This window comes from Hordeum vulgare, chromosome 7H (assembly GCF_904849725.1).
Source record: "Hordeum vulgare subsp. vulgare chromosome 7H, MorexV3_pseudomolecules_assembly, whole genome shotgun sequence".
Taxonomy (NCBI): Eukaryota; Viridiplantae; Streptophyta; class Magnoliopsida; order Poales; family Poaceae; genus Hordeum; species Hordeum vulgare.
In genome coordinates, this window is record NC_058524.1 from 548,746,869 (window position 1) to 548,767,774 (window position 20,906).

Sequence of the window (20,906 nt, forward strand, 5' to 3'; positions counted from 1 at the left end):
TAGAATCAAAAGAATGATAGCAAGTTCTTTGAAAGTGGGAAGAAAGCCAGCCTCCCGCACCCGACATCCATCGCAGCGCAACCAACTCGTGTCGGCGGCTGACCACAACTCCCCCTTCCTCTAACCCTCTTCGTCGTCCATCCCCTGGCCTCATCTGTTGCCCGGCCTTTTCCTGCAGCCTGGTGCCTAGCAATCCGCAGCCGTAGCACGTCGAGGGCAGGACCTGGTTGGGCTCTGGTGCCAACCGGTCAGCAACCGTAGCTCGCCGAGGGTGACGCCTGGCTGGGCTCCGGCGCCAACCGGCCTGCAACCACAACTCGTCGACGGTGAGCCTGGCTGAGCTCCAGCGCCAACCGGCCCGCAACCGCAGCTCGTCGGGGGGTGATGACCGGCCTTCTCCTGCAGCTTGGCGCCTAGCAATCCGCAACTGTGGCACGTTGAGGGCAGGGCTGGTTGGGCTCCGGCGCCAACGGCCTGCAACCGCAGTTCGTCGAGGGTGACGCCTGGCTGGGCTCCGGCGCCAACCGGCCCGCAACCCTCGCCGAGGGTGATGACTGGCTGGGCAACCACAACTATGCCTCCCTGCTCTGCATCTCCCTCCTGTTGAATAGGTGTTGTTTTCAAGTCAAAATATGCTAAAATGTTGTAAAAATGCCGTTGAAATACTGCTATATTGATGTTCAATGATGTAAATTCAGATTATGTTGAATTGGTGTTGTTGTCATGTCAAAATGCTGTTGAAATGCTATTAAATGCTGTCAAAATGATTCTGAAATGTTGGTATATTGTTGTTGGATGGTACAAAGAAATATTTTGTTGAGTTGGTGATGTTTTCACGTCAATTGGTTGTTGAAATGTTGTATTTTGGCTGCTCTTTGTTTGCTAAAATGTATACTTGGGCTGTGAAGAGATAAGGGTATAGAAGTCTTTTTTGGATGGTGTTAGTATGAGTTAGTCACTAGTGGTATTTTGGCTAGAGAAAACTAAAAGTAGTGCTATATTGGCAATTTCGTTTTTTATAGTGGTATTTTGACAAGTTTGGTTTCTCATACTGATATTTTGGCTATTCTCTCAGTTTGCTCGTGCCAGTCGATTTCTAGAGCACAGCCCTGAGGCGTAGACCAGGGTGCCCACGATGGAGGCCTTGGCAGGGAGTGCCTTGGAGCTGGGGATGCAGCAAAAAATGGGTCGGAGTGCGGCAATTGCTTTGTTGGTGGAGAGGAGTTGAAGGTTGATGATTTGGGGTGGGCTGACGACGCCAAAGAACAATGGTGGGGGTTTAGAAGGATGGGTTAATTATCATTTTGCCCTCAGTGGTGTCTCTGTGCTCAGTTTTGCCCTCAGTTGCGAATTGTGCTCAGTTTTGCCCCTAGTCTGTCCGCACCAACTCGTTCCGTGAAAACTGTCGTCTCCGTCAGGTCAACCTTTTGACTCGGCCCTTATAGGTGGGACCAGGCGGTAGAGACGCGCTAGACTTGTGGGACCCAGCAAATAGCCGTTGAGCAGAGAGCCGTTGCGGGTGTGCGATATAAGCGGGCGACAGAGAGAGCGCGGCGGTGATCACGACGATAGAGAGAGCGCGGCGGTGACCATGGAGACAGAGAGAGCGGCGGTGACCACGGTGATAGAGAGAGAGCGGCGGTGACCACGATGACAGAGAGAGCGGCGGTGACCACGACGACAGAGAGAGCGGCGGTGGGAAGATAGCTGTGGAGGGCGCGACGGCGTTGAGATCCCCTTCGACTCCGAGCTCGATGTCTTCTTCAAGCTCCCGCGTCACCTCACGGATGCAGAGCCTGGCGCGCGTGGAGATGTCGATCTTTGTCTGTCCGCGGTGACAGGTGGGCGCTGATCGGAGGGTTTCTCACACACCGAAGAACCATAATTGTCCGTTCTACGTGTGCGGCGAGAATGGGGTAAGAATCGGGGCAATTGCACCATTTTCGTGGTTGGGAACTTTGAGCAATGGGTTGATCTGTTTGGCGTTCATGCAGGTGAAATGTTTTTTCCTTTGGGTCGATGCTCTGGCCAAGACTCTGATGAATGAACTGCAAGAAGAGCATGAAGAATGGTTGCCCATGCTACCACGAACGACAGTGGCCGCAACACGAGCTCCGGAAGAAGAGACGAAGGGTGAAGCACGTAATGATAGAGAGCTAGCTGTTGAGCTTAGGATGTTGAAGAAAAAGGTTAGGAAGCTTGAAGATCAAGCACAAGTACCCATTTGCAATTACTTTTGGGCATTTGTAGGTATGGTAATCGCACTGGGTGTAATGTCGAAATTGTATGGAAAGGCATGAATTAGGATCCCATGAATTATGGAGGAATTTGTAAGCTTGAAGTTGTATGAGAAATTCACCTTGTTTAAAAGATGGGTACCCTTAAAAGATTGATCAAAGTTGTTTCAATGTTGAAAAAAAGGAGAAGAAATGACCAACATTTAAATATGTTGAAGAAAGGGAGAAGAAATGAGAAATTCAGAAACTTTGATCAATGGAGTGCAGCTCTCTTCTATGACTTTCTGTAAAAAAAAGGTTTCTCTGTGGGCGAAATTCAGAGCGGAGAGCTAAGTGCCGGCTAGGGTAATGGGCCAACTGCATCCAATTAGGCCCATTAGGGGGTGGGCAAATGAGATCTCTTGCGTGTTTTTCTGTTTTCTGTTCTGATTTAGTTTAGGCAGTAAAACCCTTTATTTAATGCTGAAACTTTTTGTGGAAGCTAATTAAATTATTCCAGAGCCAAACAATTAAGTTTATAATTTTTTTGGAGCTATTAACTCCAATTCAAATACATGGTGATTTAAATCAAAGACCAAAATGTCATGGTAGAGGTTTACACCTGGTGCCAAAATTAATGAACATTTTTTAAGGGCATTATATTGAGAAAAAAATAATTTGTCTAAAAAAATGAAGGATGGAAAATGCACAAAAAATGGGTGCGGCTGCGACTCGAACCCAGGACCGCGTGGGTTTGTGGCGTTTAGGGCTGCGCTGGTAACCGCTAGGGTAGATGGAAAGACTTTGACGGGGGGATAACCCTGGGGTAGGCTCGTCGAGCCTATTTCTTTGCATCCAAGAGTGAAGGGAAGCATCGGCTTCTTCTAGACGGTCAACTCTTCTTGTCCGTCTGAAAAGCTCCTGCGGGCTAGGAGTGAGACGACAATCCTTCCTGGCCGGCTAGAGAGCTCCTGCCAGCTAGGGACGAGACGACAATCCCTCCTGGCCGGCTGGGAGGCGCCTGCCGTCTAGGAGCGAGACAACAACCTCAAGGCCGGCTAGCGAGGCCGCTAGCCGGCTAGGAAGCCCTAGTCACATCCAACCCTAGGCTGGGACTAGACTCTATGAATAAAGGTGGATACACATCAGCACAGGTACAAGATTGGGGCGCACGGCTGATACAGTGTGAGCGGCCATGCTGCTGACCTAGGCCAACTCCGCTCCGTCAAACCAGCGCAATATAGGTCCATCAACACCCACTCCATTACCAAGCTTGGCGTGGTAATAGTGGAGACGGCTGTACTGGCGACCCATGACGAATCTCGCAAGACGACGCCGGACGTACCACACGTGTCCTGCGTCGGCCTTACGCGAGAGCTCCATTGACTGGATGGCGGGTCCCATGGCCAGATGGGACCTTGCAGCCGGCGGGCCACTCCAACGATAAGACCAGACTACTATGGGTCCCCTGGCCAGCCGACAAGGCTTCCAGGCGGACCCCACCTTTGTACTTTTATCCATATTGTAGGTCAGTGGGTGATACGTCTCCAACGTATCTATAATTTTTTATGGTTCCATGCTATTATCTTGTCAACTTTGGATGTTTTGTATGCATGAATATGCTACTTTATATCTTTTTTGGGACTAACCTATTAACTCAGTGCCTAGTGCCAGTTCCAGTTTTTTCCGTGTTTTTGACCTTTTTCACAGGAGAATATTGAACAGAGTCCAAACGGAATAAAACCTGCGGAATGATTTTTTCCATAACAGAAGACACGCACGAAACTTGAGAACCAAGGCAGGGGACCTCGGAGGAGGTCACAAGCCCACCAGGCCCGGCCTAGGGGGAGGGGGCGGGCCTAGCAGGCTTGTGAGCTCCCCGTGGCTCCCCTGCCCTACCTCTTCCGCCTATAAATTCCCTAAAAATACGAAACCACGGGAGAGAGCCACGAAAATACTTTTCTGCCGCCGCAAGCTTCTATCTCCGCAAGATCCCATATGGGGCACTTTCTGGTGCCCTGCAGGAGGGGGGATTCGGACACGGAGGGCTTCTTCATCAACACCATTGCCTCTCCGATGATGCGTGAGTAGTTCACCACAGACCTTCGGGTCCATAGCTAGTAGCTGGATGGCTTCTTCTCTCTCTTGGATCTTCAATACAAAGTTCTCCATGATCTTCATGGAGATCTATCCGATGTAATCTTCTTTTGCGGTGTGTTTGTCGAGATCTGATAAATTGTGGATTTATGATCAGATTATCTATGAATGTTATTTGAGTTTCCTCTGATCTATTATATGCATGATTTCGTATCCTTGTAATTCTCTTCGAGTTGTGGGTTTCGTTTGGCCAACTTGATCTATAATTCTTGCAATGGGAGAAGTGCTTGGTTTTGGGTTTATACCGTGCGGTGTCCTCACCCAGTGACAGAAGGGGTAGCGAGGCACGCATCGTGTTGTTGCCATTGAGGGTAAAAAGATGGGGTTTATATCTATTGCATGAATTTATCCCTCTACATCATGCCATCTTGCTTAAGGCGTTACTCTGTTTGTTATGAACTCAATACACTAGATGCATGATGGATAGCGGTCGATGTGTGGAGTAATAGTAGTAGATGCAGAAAGTATCAGTCTACTTGTGTCGGACGTGATGCCTATATGTATGATCATTGCCTTAGATATCATCATGACTTTGCACGGTTCTATCAATTGCTCGACAGTAATTCGTTCACCCACCGTAATATTTTCTTTCATGAGATAAACCACTAGTGAACACTATGGCCCCCGGGTCTACTTCACGTCATATTTTCAGCTCTACACTTTTACTTTGTTGCACTGTCCACCTTCAGATCTCACCTTGCATTTAATCGTGAAGGGATTGACAACCCCTTTATAGCGTTGGGTGCAAGTTTGTTTGTTTTTGCGCACGTACTTTGGAGACTTGCCTTGATACTTCTACTGGATTGATACCTTGGTTCTCAAACTGAGGGAAATACTTACTGCTGCTGTGCTGCATCACCCTTTCCTATTCAAGGAAAAACTAACACAAGCTCAAGAGGTAGCAAGAAGAATTTCTGGCGCCGTTGCCGGGGAGTATCAAGTCAAGAATAGTCTTCCTCCAACGTGCCAATTTATGACATCGGGGACTGTTCTAAGTGAAGCTCATCCAAGTAACTGTCGCAAACTCATCTCTTGCATTTACTTTTTTGCCTCTCGTTTTCCTCTCCCCCACTTCTGAAAAACAAAAATTTACAAAAATATTTGCCTTTTTCGTTCGCCCTTTTCTTTCGCTTGCCTTTTGTTCGCTTGTGTGCTTGTCTGCTTGCTGAAGTCACCATGACTGAAAACACCAAACTTTGTGACTTCTCAAATACTAATAATAATGATTTTATTAGTACTCCGATTTCTCCCGCCACTAGTGCGGAATCATATGAAATCAATGCTGCTTTGCTGAATCTTGTTATGAAAGAGCAATTTTTCGGCCTTCCTAGTGAAGATGCCGCATGCCATCTTAATAACTTCATTGAGTTATGCGATATGCAAAAGAAGAAAGATGTGGATAATGATGTGATTAAATTGAAGCTATTTCCGTTCTCATTGCGAGATCGAGCAAAAACTTGGTTTTCATATTTGCCCAAAAATAGTATTGATTCTTGGAAGAAGTGCAAAGATGCTCATATATCCTAGTATTTTCCATCGGCTAAGATTATCTCTCTCCGTAATGATATCATGAATTTTAAGCAACTAGACCATGAACATGTTGCACAATCTTGGGAGAGAATGAAATTGATGATTAGAAATTGTCCCGCTCATGGCTTGAGTCTTTGGATGATTATACAAATCTTCTATGCTGGTTTGAGTTTTGCTTCTAGAAATATCCTTGATTCCGCCTCCGGTGGAACTTTCATGGAAATCACATTAGGAGAAGCCACATAACTCCTAGACAATATCATGACAAACTATTCTCAATGGCACACTTAAAGGTCACCTACTAGTAAAAAAGTGCATGCTATAGAAGAAATTAACTCTTTGAGTGGTAAGATGGATGAGTTAATGAAATTGTTTGCTAGTAAAGGTGCTCCTCTAGATCCAAATGATATGCCTTTGTCTTCCTTGATTGAGAATAGCAATGAGATCTTGGATGTTAATTTTGTTGGTAGGAATAATTTTGGCAACAACAATGCTTATAGAGGAAACTTTATTCCTAGGCCTTTTCCTAGTAATCCCTTTAATAACTTTGGCAATTCCTACAACAATGCTCATGGAAACTACAATAAATTACCCTATGATCTTGAGAGTAATATTAAGGAGTTTATCAACTCGCAAAAGATTTTCAATGCGTCCATAGAAGAAAAACTGCTCAAAAATGATGACTTGGCTAGGACCGTTGATAGAATGTCTCTTGATGTTGATGCTTTGAAATTGAGATTTGCTCCTCCCAAGATTAATATGGATGAAACTTTGAAAGCTATGCGTGTTTCCATGAATGAGAGTAAAGAAAGAACCGCCCAAATTCGTGCTAGACATGAATGGCTTAAAGAGGCGTGTTCTCGTGATGAGAATCACGAAGATCTTAAAGTGCTTGGAGTGACTCCCATTGAATCCTTGTTTTCTAATGTCAAACCTAATGATGATGCGGATGGATATGAATCCACTTTGGTTGAGAAACGCCCCAATGATTCGAAGTCTATCTATCTTGATGCTAAAAGCATTGAAAGTGGAGTAGAGGATATCAAAACTTTGAGTAGTAATGAAATTACTACTTTGGATTTCAAGGAATTCAATTATGATAGTTGCTGTTTGATTGAATGTATTTCCTTGATGCAATCCATGCTAAACTCTCCACATGCTTATAGCCAAAACAAGGCCTTTATCGATCATATTGTCGATGCTATGATGAAATCTCTTGAAGATAAACTTGAGTTGGAAGTTTCTATTCCTAGAAAACTTCATGATGAGTGGGAACCTACTATCAAAATCAAGATTAAAAACTATGAATGCAATGCTTTGTGTGATTTGGGTGCTAGTGTTTCCGCTATTCCAAAGTCTTTATGTGATGTTCTAGGCTTCAATGACATTGATGAGTGCTCTCTTAATTTGCATCTTGCGGATTCTACTGTTAAGAAACCTATGGGAAGGATCAATGATGTTCTTATTATTGCAAATAGGAACTATGTACCCGTAGATTTCATTGTGCTTGATATTGATTGCAATCCGACATGTCCCATCATTCTTGGCAGACCTTTCCTTAGGACTATTGGTGTTGTCATCAATATGAAGGAAGGGAATATTAGATTTCAATTTCCATTAAAGAAGGGCATGGAACACTTTCCTAGAAATAAAATAAGATTGCATTATGAATCCATGATGAGGGCTACTTATGGTTTGAGCAACATAGACGACAATACTTGATTCTATCGCCTTATGTCTAGCTAAGGGCGTTAAACAATAGCGCTTGTTGGGAGGCAACCCAATGAATTTATCTTTTCTTTTTGTTTTCTGTTTTGTTGTGTCCACACCATCATAATTCTGTTATGATTGTGTTTTTTGTGTTTCTTTTTGCGTTTGTGCCAAGTAAAACCTTTATGACTAGTTTTGGTGATGGTTGTTTGATCTTGTTGAAAAAGACATAAACTTTGTGCTCACGAAATTATTTTTAATTCCTATCCAGAAAGAGATTTTGAGTTGATTCTTTTTGCTGCTGGTTGATATGCCAATTTCCCTAATTTTCATAAGTTTTCAGAATTTTTGGGATATGATAAGTATACGAAGTATACATATTTCTACAGACTGGTCTGGTTTTGACAGATTCTGTTTTTGTTGTGTTGATTGCTTATTTTGATGAAACTATGGATAGCATCGGGGGGGGGGGTACTAGCTATGTAGAAGTGAGAATACAGTAATATAACACCAATCTAAATAGAAATCAAGTTTTCTACAGTACCTAAAGAGTTGGTAGTTTGTTTACTTATGCTAATGATATCACGAGTTTTTGTTTAAGTTTTGTGTTGTGAAGTTTTCAAGTTTTGGGTGATGTTCTCATGGACAATGGGATAAAGAGTGGAAAGAGCTCAAGCTTGGGGATGCCCAAGGCATCCCAAGACAAATTCAAGGACACCAAAAAGCCTAAGCTTGGGGATGCCCCGGGAAGGCATCCCCTCTTTCGTCTTCAATCCATCGGTAACATTACTTGGAGCTATATTTTTATTCACCACATGATATGTGTTTTGCTTGGAGCGTCGTGTATTATAGGAGTCTTTTCTTTTTTGTTGTGTCACAATCATCCTTGCTGCACACCCTTTGAGAGAGACATGTACTCATCGTGAATTTGCTAGAATACTCATTGAGCTTCACTTATATCTTTTGAGTTAGGCAATTTAGCTCGCATGTGCTTCACTTATATCTTTTGAGCTAGATAACTTTGCTCTAGTGCTTCACTTAGATCTTTTTAGAGCACGACGGTGTCATATTTTGGAGAAATAAGAACTCTCGATCTTCACTTATATCTTTTTGAGAGTGCTCTCTCTCAGTAACTTGGTAATTGGCTTGTGCTATGAAAGTAGTCCTAAAGATGATAGGTATCCAAAGAGGAAATAATAAAAACTTCCATATTCTTGTGCATTGATTAGTAAAGAGAAGTTTGATTCCTAACAATTAAGTTTTGAGACATGGATTTGGTGATATTAGAGTTATGTTAGTAGGGTGTTGTGAATCTAGAAATACTTGTGTTGAAGTTAGTGATTCCCGTAGCATGCACGTATGGTGAACCGCTATGTTAGGAAGTCGGAACATAATTGATTTATTGATTGTCATCCATTGTGTTGCGGTCGGGATCACGCGATGGTTAACACCTACCAACCCTTCCCCTAGGAGTATGCGTTTAGCACTTTGTTTCGATTACTAATAAAACTTTCGCAATAAGTATCTGAGTTCTTCATGACTAATGTGAGTCCATGGTATAAATGCACTTTCACCTGCCACCATTGCTAGCCTCTCTAGTGCCGCGCAACTTTCGCCGGTGCACAAACCCACCATATACCTTCCTCAAAACAGCCACCATACCTACCTACTATGGCATTTTCATAGCCATTCCGAGGTATATTGCCATGCAACTCCCACCGTTCCGTCTCATGACTTGTGCCGTCACTTTCATATTGCCATTGCACGATCGTAAGATAGCTAGCGAGATGTTTCAACGTAATACGCTAAGCTAGATTGTTGCACATCTCGGTACACTGCCGGACGCATTTCCTATAGAGTCATCATTGCTCTAAGTGTTGAGTTGTAAGTAAATAAAAGTGTGATGATCATCATTATTATAGCATTGTCCCATGTGAGGAAAAAAAAGGCCAAAGTTGCCCACCAAAAAAAAAAAAAAATATATGAAAAGAGGCCAAAGAGCCCAAACAAAAAAAAGAGAAAAAGAGAGAAGGGACAATGCTACTATATTTTTCCACACTTGTGCTTCACAATAGCACCATGTTTTTCATGATAGGGAGTCTCTTGTTTTGACAGTTCCATATACTAGTGGGAATTTTCATTTTATAACTTGGCTTGTATATTCCAATGGTGGGCTTCCTCAAAATTGCCCTAGGTCTTCGTGAGCAAGCAAGTTGGGTGCACACCCACTAGTTCTCCTTTTGAGCTTTCACACACTTATAGCTCTAAGTGCATCCATTGCATGGTAATCCCTACTCATTCACATTGATATCTATTAATGGGCATCTCCATAGCTCATTAATACGCCGAGTCAATGTGACCATCTTCTCCTTTTTGCCTCGCAATCTCCACCACACTCTATTACACCTATAGTGTTATATCCATGGCTCACGCTCATGTATTGCGTGGGAGTTGAAAAGGTTGAGAAAGTAAGAGTGCGAAAACAATTACTTGGCCAATACCGGGGTTGTGCATGATTTAAATTCGTTGTGTGGGGATGATGGAGCATAGCGAGACTATATGATTTTGTAGGGATAACTTTCTTTGGCCTTGTTATTTCAAAAGTTCATGATCACTTTGCTAGTTTGCTTGAAGTATTATTGTTTTCATGTCAATAGTAAACTATTGTTTTGAATCTTATGGATCTGAACATTCATGCCACAAGAAAGAAGTTAAAAAGGACAAATATGTTAGGTAGCATTCCACATCAAAAATTCAGTCTTTATCACTTCCCTACCCGAGGACGAGCAGGAGTTAAGCTTGGGGATGTTTGATACGTCTCCAACGTATCTATAATTTTTGATGGTTCCATGCTATTATCTTGTCAACTTTGGATGTTTTGTATGCATGAATATGCTATTTTATATCTTTTTTGGGACTAACCTATTAACTCAGTGCCCAGTGCCAGTTCCTGTTTTTTCCGTGTTTTTGACCTTTTTCAGAGGATAATATTGAACAGAGTCCAAACGGAATAAAACCTGCGGAATGATTTTTTCCTAAACAGAAGACACGCTGAATTGTGGATTTATGATCAGATTATCTATGAATGTTATTTGAGTTTCCTGTGATCTATTATATGCATGATTTCGTATCCTTGTAATTCTCTTCGAGTTGTGGGTTTCGTTTGGCCAACTTGATCTATAATTCTTGCAATGGGAGAAGTTCTTGGTTTTTGGTTCATACCGTGCGGTGTCCTCACCCAGTGATAGAAGGGGTAGCGAGGCACGCATCGTGTTGTTGCCATCAAGGGTAAAAAGATGGGGTTTATATCTATTGCATGAATTTATCCCTCTACATCATGTCATCTTGCTTAAGGCGTTACTCTGTTTGTTATGAACTCAATACACTAGATGCATGATGGATAGCGGTTGATGTGTGGAGTAATAGTAGTAGATGCAGAAAGTATTGGTCTACTTGTCTCAGACGTGATGCCTATATGTATGATTATTGCCTAAGGTATCATCATGACTTTGCGCAGTTCTATCAATTGCTCGACAGTAATTCATTCACCCATTGTAATATTTGCTTTCAAGAGAGAAGCTTCTAGTAAACACTATGGCCCCCGGGTCTACTTCACATCATATTTTCAGCTCTACACTTTTACTTTGTTGCACTTTCCACCTTCAGATCTCACCTTGCATTTAATCGTGAAGGGATTGACAACCCCTTTATAGCGTTGGGTGCAAGTTTGTTTGTTTTTCGTAGGTACTTTGGAGACTTGCCTTGATACTCCTACTGGATTGATACCTTGGTTCTCAAACTGAGGGAAATACTTACTGCTGCTGTGCTACATCACCCTTTCCTCTTCAAGGGAAAAACCAACGCAAGCTCAAGAGGTAGCAGTGGGTTCGTCTATAGAACCCCCCGATCCCCCTCCATGTAGAGGGTCTGTCAACTGCTCACACACACACACCCATACATGAGAGGTAGACGCGAGCCAACAACTCCTTCTTCCTCCTCCGTCGAACAGCTCAAGGAGCACACTGTAATCCCTTTGGTGCATCAACCATTCCGGCAGGACTAGGGGCGTTATCTCTACGGAGAGCCCTAAACTTGGGTACATCGTGCGTCTCTCTCGCTTGTACCAATCCCGTTCCAGAGCCCTCCGGTGTCCTTTCAGTTCCCACCACTCATGTTGAGCCTACCCATGGCTGATGTCGTGAGTAAACACCGACATTTGGCGCCCACCGTGGGGCCGTCCACGGCACCGGCCGGAATTATGCTCCGGACGGGACCCTTCACCAACACCACCAGATGCCTTGCGTCCGGATCGTTCAGCATGCCCGTGGAGCCTGCCCTTGCGGAGGTTTCTGCGATGCTGGTCGATGATCCTGGCCGTCTCACGGACTCTAACAAGAATTCTCCAACGAGTCGCAATCGAGCGACGTTATCGCTGCTGTTGCGAACCTCGGCGTTCTCTTCAGCGACGTGCGCCTCGACGACGAGCCTCGCCACCTCGGCGAGGGCATCGACATCGACGCACTATGTGCAAGCTTCAGCACGCTCTCCCTCGAGGATGTGCCTCGCCTGATGAGTACCCTAGCGAGGTGCTCGTCTGCGACAATCCACTGTCATGTGCGGGGTGCCTTGCCCCACACCACGTCGTTGTCGTCTCCAACCTCATGGAGGTGATGGTTGTTGGTGTCGGCACCAGTAAGCCTCATGGCAAGGCTTCAGCAGAGGCAGCCGACCCCGCAGCGGGCTCTGCAGACCCGCTTCATGCCGCCCTTGCCGGCCTGAAGACGCCCATCGCCACCACGGCAAACCCAACTGATGCTAGGGCCTCACTAGAGGAGGCCCGCCAGCAAATCCTGGAAGAGGGCATCGCTATCGCCGCCGCCAAGCGTCGGATGGACGTCGCGCAGCGCGAGTATAACTCCGCTTACAGTCTCACTCCGGCTGCTGATGGCCCAGTCGGCGCGACGAGGTCCGCGGCCGTGGCCGGGTCATAGCTGAAATCTTGGGTGGCAGGCAGCCTATCTATGAAACTCCGGTGGCCAACATGCGGGCTGCCCGGGCGGCTATGGCAAAGATGTCTGGTTTGGAGGGAGAGGAGCGCGCTATTCAAGAGAAGCGGGTCCAGGATCTCCTGGACGCCGCTAGCGAGCGACATGCTCATTTCTACCCCGACGTCGCGCAGTCAATGTCTCCGGGAGCCCCACCGGAGGCTCACAGCAACCCCAGCGGCCGTCACCACGCCGAAGGCTCCTCCATGCATCGCACTTCTGGTCGAAAGGGCGAGGGCAGCCAAGACAGACGTTCCCAGCACCAGAGCGAGCCGCTTTCCAGCCGGCGCCGTGGGGAGGCTGGTGACAAGGATGATCCGGTGCATGAGGTTCCCCCTCTAAGGCGGCGGGAAAAGGCCAAGGCGGCCGGGTCCCAGGACACCATTCCGATCTCAGCCTGGATCGGTCCTTGCGTTCCTCACAGCGACAACGATGCTCGCAAGCGCATCAACCTTCCGGCGAAGTCGACCCTCCTCGAGGAGGAGGGTCCCATTGGTCCGACGTGCTTCGGCCCCCGGATCCGAGAGGAGCCGTTCCCCAAAAGATTCACTCTCCCTCGGGACACCCCCAAGTACAACGACATGACCAAGCTAGAGGATTGGCTGATCGACTACACCACCGCAGTTGGCATTTCTCGACCATGACATGGCTACGTGCCTCTCATGCTGACCGGCTCGACGAGGACATGGCTCAATAGCCTGCCAGCCGAGAGCATCAACTCTTGGGTTGACTTTGAGGAGGAGTTCGTCCGCAAGCCCACCGACACCTACAAACGCCCTGGTCGGCCTCGCGAGCTGCCATGTGTGTCCATAAGCCTGACGAACCCCTTCGCGACTACGTCACGTGTTGGACAGAGCTGCGCAACTCCTGCGAAGGAGTGCATGAGGTACAAGCCATTCAATACTTCATTGACGGCTGCCGAGACGGCACCCTACTCAAGCACAAGCTCATGTGCTCTGAGGCCACCTCTTTGGCCGTGCTCATGGCCAAGGCGGACAAATACGCCACAGCCGACTCCGCCATGCGGGTCAAGGTCACCGCCTCGAACAAAATTGTCCCCACGCCGTCGACTCCCAAGCCGGGTGGCGACAACCGAGGCGGCCAGAACAACAAGCGCAAGGCGGATCAACTTGATTCACGCTCTACAAGCAAGCAGGTGGCTAACGTGGAGGAAGATACGCCGGCTACCCATGTCGGCTCGCAGCGGCAGCGGACCGGCAAGAACACCTGGCAGCCCAAGCTCACCTTCGAGAAAATGCTCGACGCACCATGCAAGATGCACACTGGGGCAAAGTCGGCCACCCATATCCTTTGGCAGTGCAGCTTCACACATCGACTGTCGCGAGGTGAGGGTCTACCGGCTCCCCCGGCAGCTGCTGCCGCGCCTCTGGCTCCGGTTCCAGGGCCGGCTCCGGTCCACCACGGCCACCTCATAATGATGGCCGTCTCCTTGACGAGTACCCCGTGCAATACGAGGCTTACGTCGTCTTCACCAGCGAAGGCGACGACAAGCACAACCAGCGACAACACCGACATGAGATGAATGCCACGGTCCCCCGGTTGCCCTGTTCATGCATTGGTCTGAAAAGCCAATTACGTGGAGCCGGGCTGACCATCCTGCAGTGATGCCAAACCCTGGCTCATACGCGCTCGTCCTCGACCGCACCTTCGCCTCCAAGAGGCTCACTTGCCGGTTCTCCCGGGTGTTGGTCGACGGTGGCAGCAGCATAAACATCCTCTACCGTGACACCATGCTCAATCTTGGGCTAAAGGAGAAGGATCTCCAGCCGACTAGCACTGTCTTCCATGGCATCGTGCCAGGACAGTCCTACTCGCCGATAGGAAAAATCTAGCTGGATGTCCTCTTTGGCGACAAGGCGCATTTCCGCCGTGAACCAATTTGGTTCGAGGTGGTGGATCTCAACAGCCCCTACCACGTGCTGGTGGGCAGGCCGGCTTTGTCCAAGTTCATGGCCATCCCTCACTACGCTTAGCTCAAGATGAAAATGCCGGGTCCCAAGGGCATCATCACCATCGCTGGGACTACAAGAAGTCGCTCGAATGTGCATGCGACAGCACCCGTCTGGCCAACGCCTTGGTGGTTGTTGAGGAGAAGAGGCAGATTGACCGGCTCGTGGCTCAGGCTACCGAGCAACCGGCGATCCCTACTCCACCATCCCAGTCGGCCGGCGAGGGCTCATTTGAGTCGGCCAAGGAAACCAAGCACGTGCCACTCGACCCTGCGAACCCCAAGCAGTGCGTCACCATTGGTGCTAATCTCAGCGCCAAATAGGAAGGCGAGCTCGTCGACTTCCTCCGTGAGAATACAGACATCTTTGCATGGTCTCCAAAGGACATGCCAGGAGTTCCGAGGAAGTAGGCCGAGCACAAGCTTCATGTGCAGCCGGATGCCAAGCCGGTGAAACAACCCCTGTGCCGCTTCGCTGAGGGGAAGCGGCGCACAATAGGAGAAGAAATTGCTTGGTTGCTCGCAGCCGGCTTCATAATGGAGGTTTTCCACCTGGACTGGTTGGCCAACCCAGTCCTGGTGCTGAAGAAGAACAAGACATGGCGAATGTGTATTGATTACACAAGCTTGAATAAGGCGTGTCCGAAAGACCCTTTCGCTTTGCCCCGGATAGATCAAGTGATCGACTCCACGGCCGGATGCGAATTGCTGTCCTTTCTAGACGCGTATTCAGGTTATCACTAGATCAAGCTGGACCCGGCTGACCGGCTGAAGACCTCCTTCATCACGCCCTTTGGGGCCTACTGCTACACCACCATGACGTTCGGTTTGAAGAACACTGGTGCCACCTTTCAGCGCTGCATGCAACAATTCCTCATGCCGCAGATCGGCAGGAACATCCACGTCTATATGGATGACATCGTCGTCAAGACCAAGCAGCATTTTAGTCTCCTTGAAGACTTGCGAGAGACATTTGCCAATCTGCGCGAATACAAGATCCGGCTCAACCCAAAGAAGTGCGTCTTTGGAGTTCCAGGCAGCAAAATCTTGGGTTTCTTCGTGTCCGCCCGTGGCATCGAAGCAAACCCTGAGAAGATCGGAACCATCGAGCGGATGGTGAAGCCGGCTCGAATCCTCGACGTCCGGAAGTTCGCTGGCTGTCTGGCGTCCCTTAGCCAGTTCGACAGCCGGCTGGGCGAGAAGGCGCTTCCACTCTACCAACTGATGAAGAAGACGACCAAGTTCGAGTGGAACGACCAGGCGGACGAAGCCTTCCGCGACCTCAAGTGCGTCATCTCGAGCCTGCCAATCTTGGCGGCGCCGACTGAAAGAGATCCCATCCTCATCTACATCGCGGCAACCACTAGCGTGGTCAGTGTGGTTCTGGTAGTGGAGTGCAAGGAGGAGGGCAAGGTACTGCTAGTGCAACACCCTATCTACTATCTCAGTGAGGTCTTGTCCGCCTCCAAGCAAAACTACCCCACTATCAAAAGATGTGTTATGGTGTTTACTTTGCCGCCAAGAAGTTGAAGCAATACTTACAAGAGCTTGCCATCACTGTGGTGAGCACTGCTCCACTCTTAGAAATCATGGGCAACCATGATGCCACGGGCCGGATTGCCAAGTGGTCCATCTCCATGGCCGACCACAACATCCGCTATGAGCCGCGCACCGCCATCAAATCCCAGGTGGTGGCCGACTTCCTCGTCGATTGGGCTGAAACCCAATTTCTGCCACCGCCTCCGGACTCCACTCATTGGCGGATGCACTTTGACGGCTCGAAGATGCAAACTGGTCTGAGAGCCGGCATTGTCTTGACGTCTCCGAAAGGAGACCAACTCAAGTATGCTCTCCAGATACACTTCACCGCCTCCAACAACATCGCCGAGTACGAAGCACTCGCTCACGGCCTCCGGCTTGCCAAAGAGATTGGCATCCGGAGGATCCTTTGCTTCGGCGACTCGGACCTAGTGGTGCAGCAGGTCTCTGGCGAATGGGACGCCAGGGATGCCAATATGGCGAGCTACCACTTCCTCATTCAGCAGCTCAGTGGTCCTTTCGAGGGCTGCGAGTTCCATAACGTCCCCAGGACGGACAACAAGGCGGACGACACCTTGGCCAAAATTGGCTCCACGAGGCAAGCAATCCCAGCCGGCGTCTCCCTCGAGCAACAATACAAGCCATCCATCAAGCCGTCTCCGGAGTAGGCATCAATCTTTGTGTCGGCAGACCCTTCCGTGCCAACAACGTCGGCTACGCCAGCTCCGCCGGCTACAGCCACTATGCCGGCTACGTTGGCTCTGCCGGCTACAAATGCTATGCCGGCTCCAACGGAGTTGCCGGCTACAACTGCTTCACCGGCTACAACAACAACACCGGCCACGCCATGCCTCGAATCCTGTCGGCTCGACACCCAGTGGGTGGCCGTCATGGAGGTAGATGATATGTCCCAAACGTATCTATAATTTTTGATGGTTTCATGCTGTTATCTTGTCAACTTTGGATGTTTTATATACCTTTTATATCTTGTTGGGACTAACTTATTAATTCAGTGCCAAGTGCCAGTTCCTGTTTTTTCCATGTTTATGACTCTTTTCAGATCTCATTTTGGAATGGAGTCCAAACAGAATAAAATCCCCGAAATATTTTTTTCCAGAACAAAAGAAGATCGGGGGACTTGAGGGCCAAGGCAGGAGAGCCACAGGGGGCCCACAAGCCCTGTAGCCGCCACCAGGGTGCCGGCGGCTACCAGGCTTGTGGCCTCCCTAGCGCTCCCCTGCCCTAGCTCTTTGGCCTATAAATTCCCTAAAATCGCAGAAAAAATCAGGGCATCCATGAAAACACTTTTCCACCGCCGCAAGCTTCCGTTTCCGCGAGATCTCATCTGGAGACCCTTCCCGGTGCCCTGCCGGAGGGGACTTTGGAGTTGGAGGGCTTCTACATCAACATCATCACCTCTCCAATGACTCGTGAGTAGTCCACTTCAGACCTACGGGTCCGTAGTTAGTAGCTAGATGGCTTCTTCTCTCTCTTGGATCTTCAATACAAAGTTCTCCATGATCTTCATGGAGATCTATCCGATGTAATCCTCTTTGGCGGTGTGTTTGTCGAGATCCGATGAATTGTGGATTTGTGATCAGATTATCTATGAATTATATTTGAGTCTTTGCTGATTTCTTATATGCATGATTTGATATCCTTGTAAGTCTCTCCGAGTCTTGGGTTTTGTTTGGCCAACTAGATCTATGATTCTTGCAATGGGAGAAGTGCTTGGTTTTGGGTTCATACCGTGCGGTGACCTTTCCTAGTGATAGAAGGGGCAGCAAGGCACGCATCATGTTGTTGCCATCAAGGGTAACAAGATGGGCTTTCATCATAGATTTGAGATTGTCCATCTACATCATGTCATCTTGCTTAAGGCGTTACTCTGTTCTTATGAACTTAATACACTAGATGTATGCTGGATAGCGGTCGACGTGTGGAGTAATAGTAGTAGATGCAGAAAGTATCAGTCTACTTGTTTTGGACGTGATGCCTATAGATATAATCATTCCCATAGATAACGTCATGACTTTGCGGGGTTCTATCAATTGATCGACAGTAATTCGTTCACCCACCGTCTACTTGCTTTCATGAGAGAAGCCACTAGTGAACACTACGGCCCCCGGGTCTATTCACAACTATCGTCTCCACTTTCACTTTTACTTTGCTTTGTTTTCCTTTTTTGCTTTGAGTTCTCACTTTGCAAACAATCTATAAGGGATTGACAACCCCTTCATAGTGTTGGGAGCAAGCTCTTTGTGTTTGTGCAGGTACTTGTGACTTGACGCGATCCTCCCACTGGATCGATACCTTGGTTCTCAAACTGAGGGAAATACTTACCGCCGCTGTGCTACATCACCCTTTCCTCTTCAAGGGAACACCAACGCAAGGCTCCAAGGCCGCGGGGAAATCCTTTGCATATTTGCCAAGGAAGTCCCTATAGGCGTAGCCGTAGCAGCAGGATTCCTGGCGCCGTTGCCAGGGAAGGTTTGTTGTCGCAGTAGCAGAAGGATTTTTGGCGCCGTTGCCGGGGAGGATCGCTTGCCGAGGAGTATCAAGACAAGAATAATCTCCCGTCAACATGCCTATTTCCGGCGTCGTTGCCGGGGAGGAGAGATCAAGTCAAGATCTATCCAAGTAGGTGTCACAAACTCATCTCTTGCATTTACCTTTTTTTTGCCAGTTGCCTCTCGTTTTCCTCTCCCCCACTTCACATTTGTCGTTTTCATTTGCCTTTCTCCTTTGCCTTTTTCGTTTGCCTTTTTCATTCGCCCTTTTCTCTCGTTTGCCTTCCCATTGCTTGTGTGCTATGTGCCTTCAATATGATTGCATCTTCGCTTGCTGAAAATCTAGTGATATGGATCCTCATCCACTTGCTAATCTCTTTAAGAGATCCACTTATGTGGAACCAATTACTAGTGAATTGAGTGCACTTGACTATCTTTGTGGAGTTTTGCTTGAGATGCGTGAATCTGAAAATCGTGATGAAGAAACTTATGAAGTGATTCCCGAGGGCTCCTTGAATGAAAAGCATGATTGCAATGGTTTCACTATAAATCCTATTAGTGAAAATCATGGTAAAAATATGCAAAACCCTAAGCTTGGGGATGCTAGTTTTGCTATGTCCCCTACTTGTTGCAATAATCATGATTGGGGTGATGATCTTTCTTATGATCTTGAAAATTTGTTCAAGCCTCATGATGATTATGATATTTTCAACAATATTGAAAGTGGGATTGGAGAACTCATGACTTTAGTTGATGACAATCCCACTATTTTTGAAGAGCGTCAACTTTGCATGCATGTGGATCATGAAAAGAATATCCTTTGTGATAGCTATTTTTTTGAATTTGATTATGATCCCACATGTAATTGCTATGAGAGGGGAAAAGATTGTGGTAGAAACTTTCATGTTACCAAATTACCTCTCGTTATGTGGAGATTGCTATTGTCTCTTTCTTCTTCCTTGCATATGGCAACTATTGGTTGTCTTGACAATCTGCTTTCCTACAAAATGCCTATGCATAGGAAGTATGTGAGACTCAAATGTGATTTTCACATGCTTTATGATGCTCTCGTTGTGCTTCAATTCTTGTCTTTTGTGTGAGCATCATTGAATTATCAATGCCTAGCTAAGGGCGTTAAACAATAGCGCTTGTTGGGAGGAAACCCAATGAATTTATCTTTTTCTTTCTGTTTTGTTGCGTCCACACTTTCATAATTCTGTTGTGATTGTGTTTTTTGTGTTTATTTTTGTGTTTGAGCCAAGCAAAGCCTTTATGACTAGTCTTGGTAATGGTTGTTTGATCATGCTGGAAAAGACAGAAACTTTCTGCTCACGAAAAGAATTTTCACTTTCTTTCCGTGAGAGCTTTTGAGTTGATTCTTTCTTCTGCTGATTGCTACGCAAATTTTTCAGACTGTCGTAATTTTTCAGAATTTTTGAAGTACCAAAAGTATACGAAGTATACAGATTTCTACAGACTAGTCTGCTGTTAACAGATTCTGTTTTTGTTGAGTTGGTTGCTTATTTTGATGAAACTATGGATAATATCGGGGGGGGGGGGGTATTAGCCATGGAAGATTAAAAATACAGTAACCCAACATCAACATAAGTAGAATTTAAGTGTGCTACAGTACCTAAGGAAGTGGTGGTTTGCTTTCTTATACTAATGATATTACGAGTTTCTGTTTAAGTTTCGTGTTGTGAAGTTTTCAAGTTTTGGGTGAAGTTCTTATGGACAAAGATATAAAGAGTGGCAAGAGCTCAAGCTTGGGGATGCTCAAGGCACTCCAAATTGATTCAAGGATGCCGAAAAAGCCTAAGCTTGGGGATGCCCCGGGAAGGCATCCCCTCTTTCGTCTTCAATCCGGTAACGTTACTTGGAGCTATATTTTTATTCACCATATGTTATATGTTTTGCTTGGAGCATCTTGTATCGTAGGAGACTTTTATTTTTGTTGTGTCACAATCTTCCTTGCTGCACACCTAGAGAGAGAGACATGCACTCACCGTGATTTTGTCCAGCTTCACTTATATCCTTTGGTTAGACAATTCAGCTCACATGTGCTTCACTTATATCTTTTGAGCTTTGATTTTGCTCTGTGTGCTTCACTTATATCTTTTAGAGCACAGCGGTGCGTGGCTTGGTAGTTGGCTTATGCTATGAAAGTAGTCTCAAAAGGGGTAGTTATCCAAAGGGATATGAAAACTTCCATCTTCATGTGCATTGAATA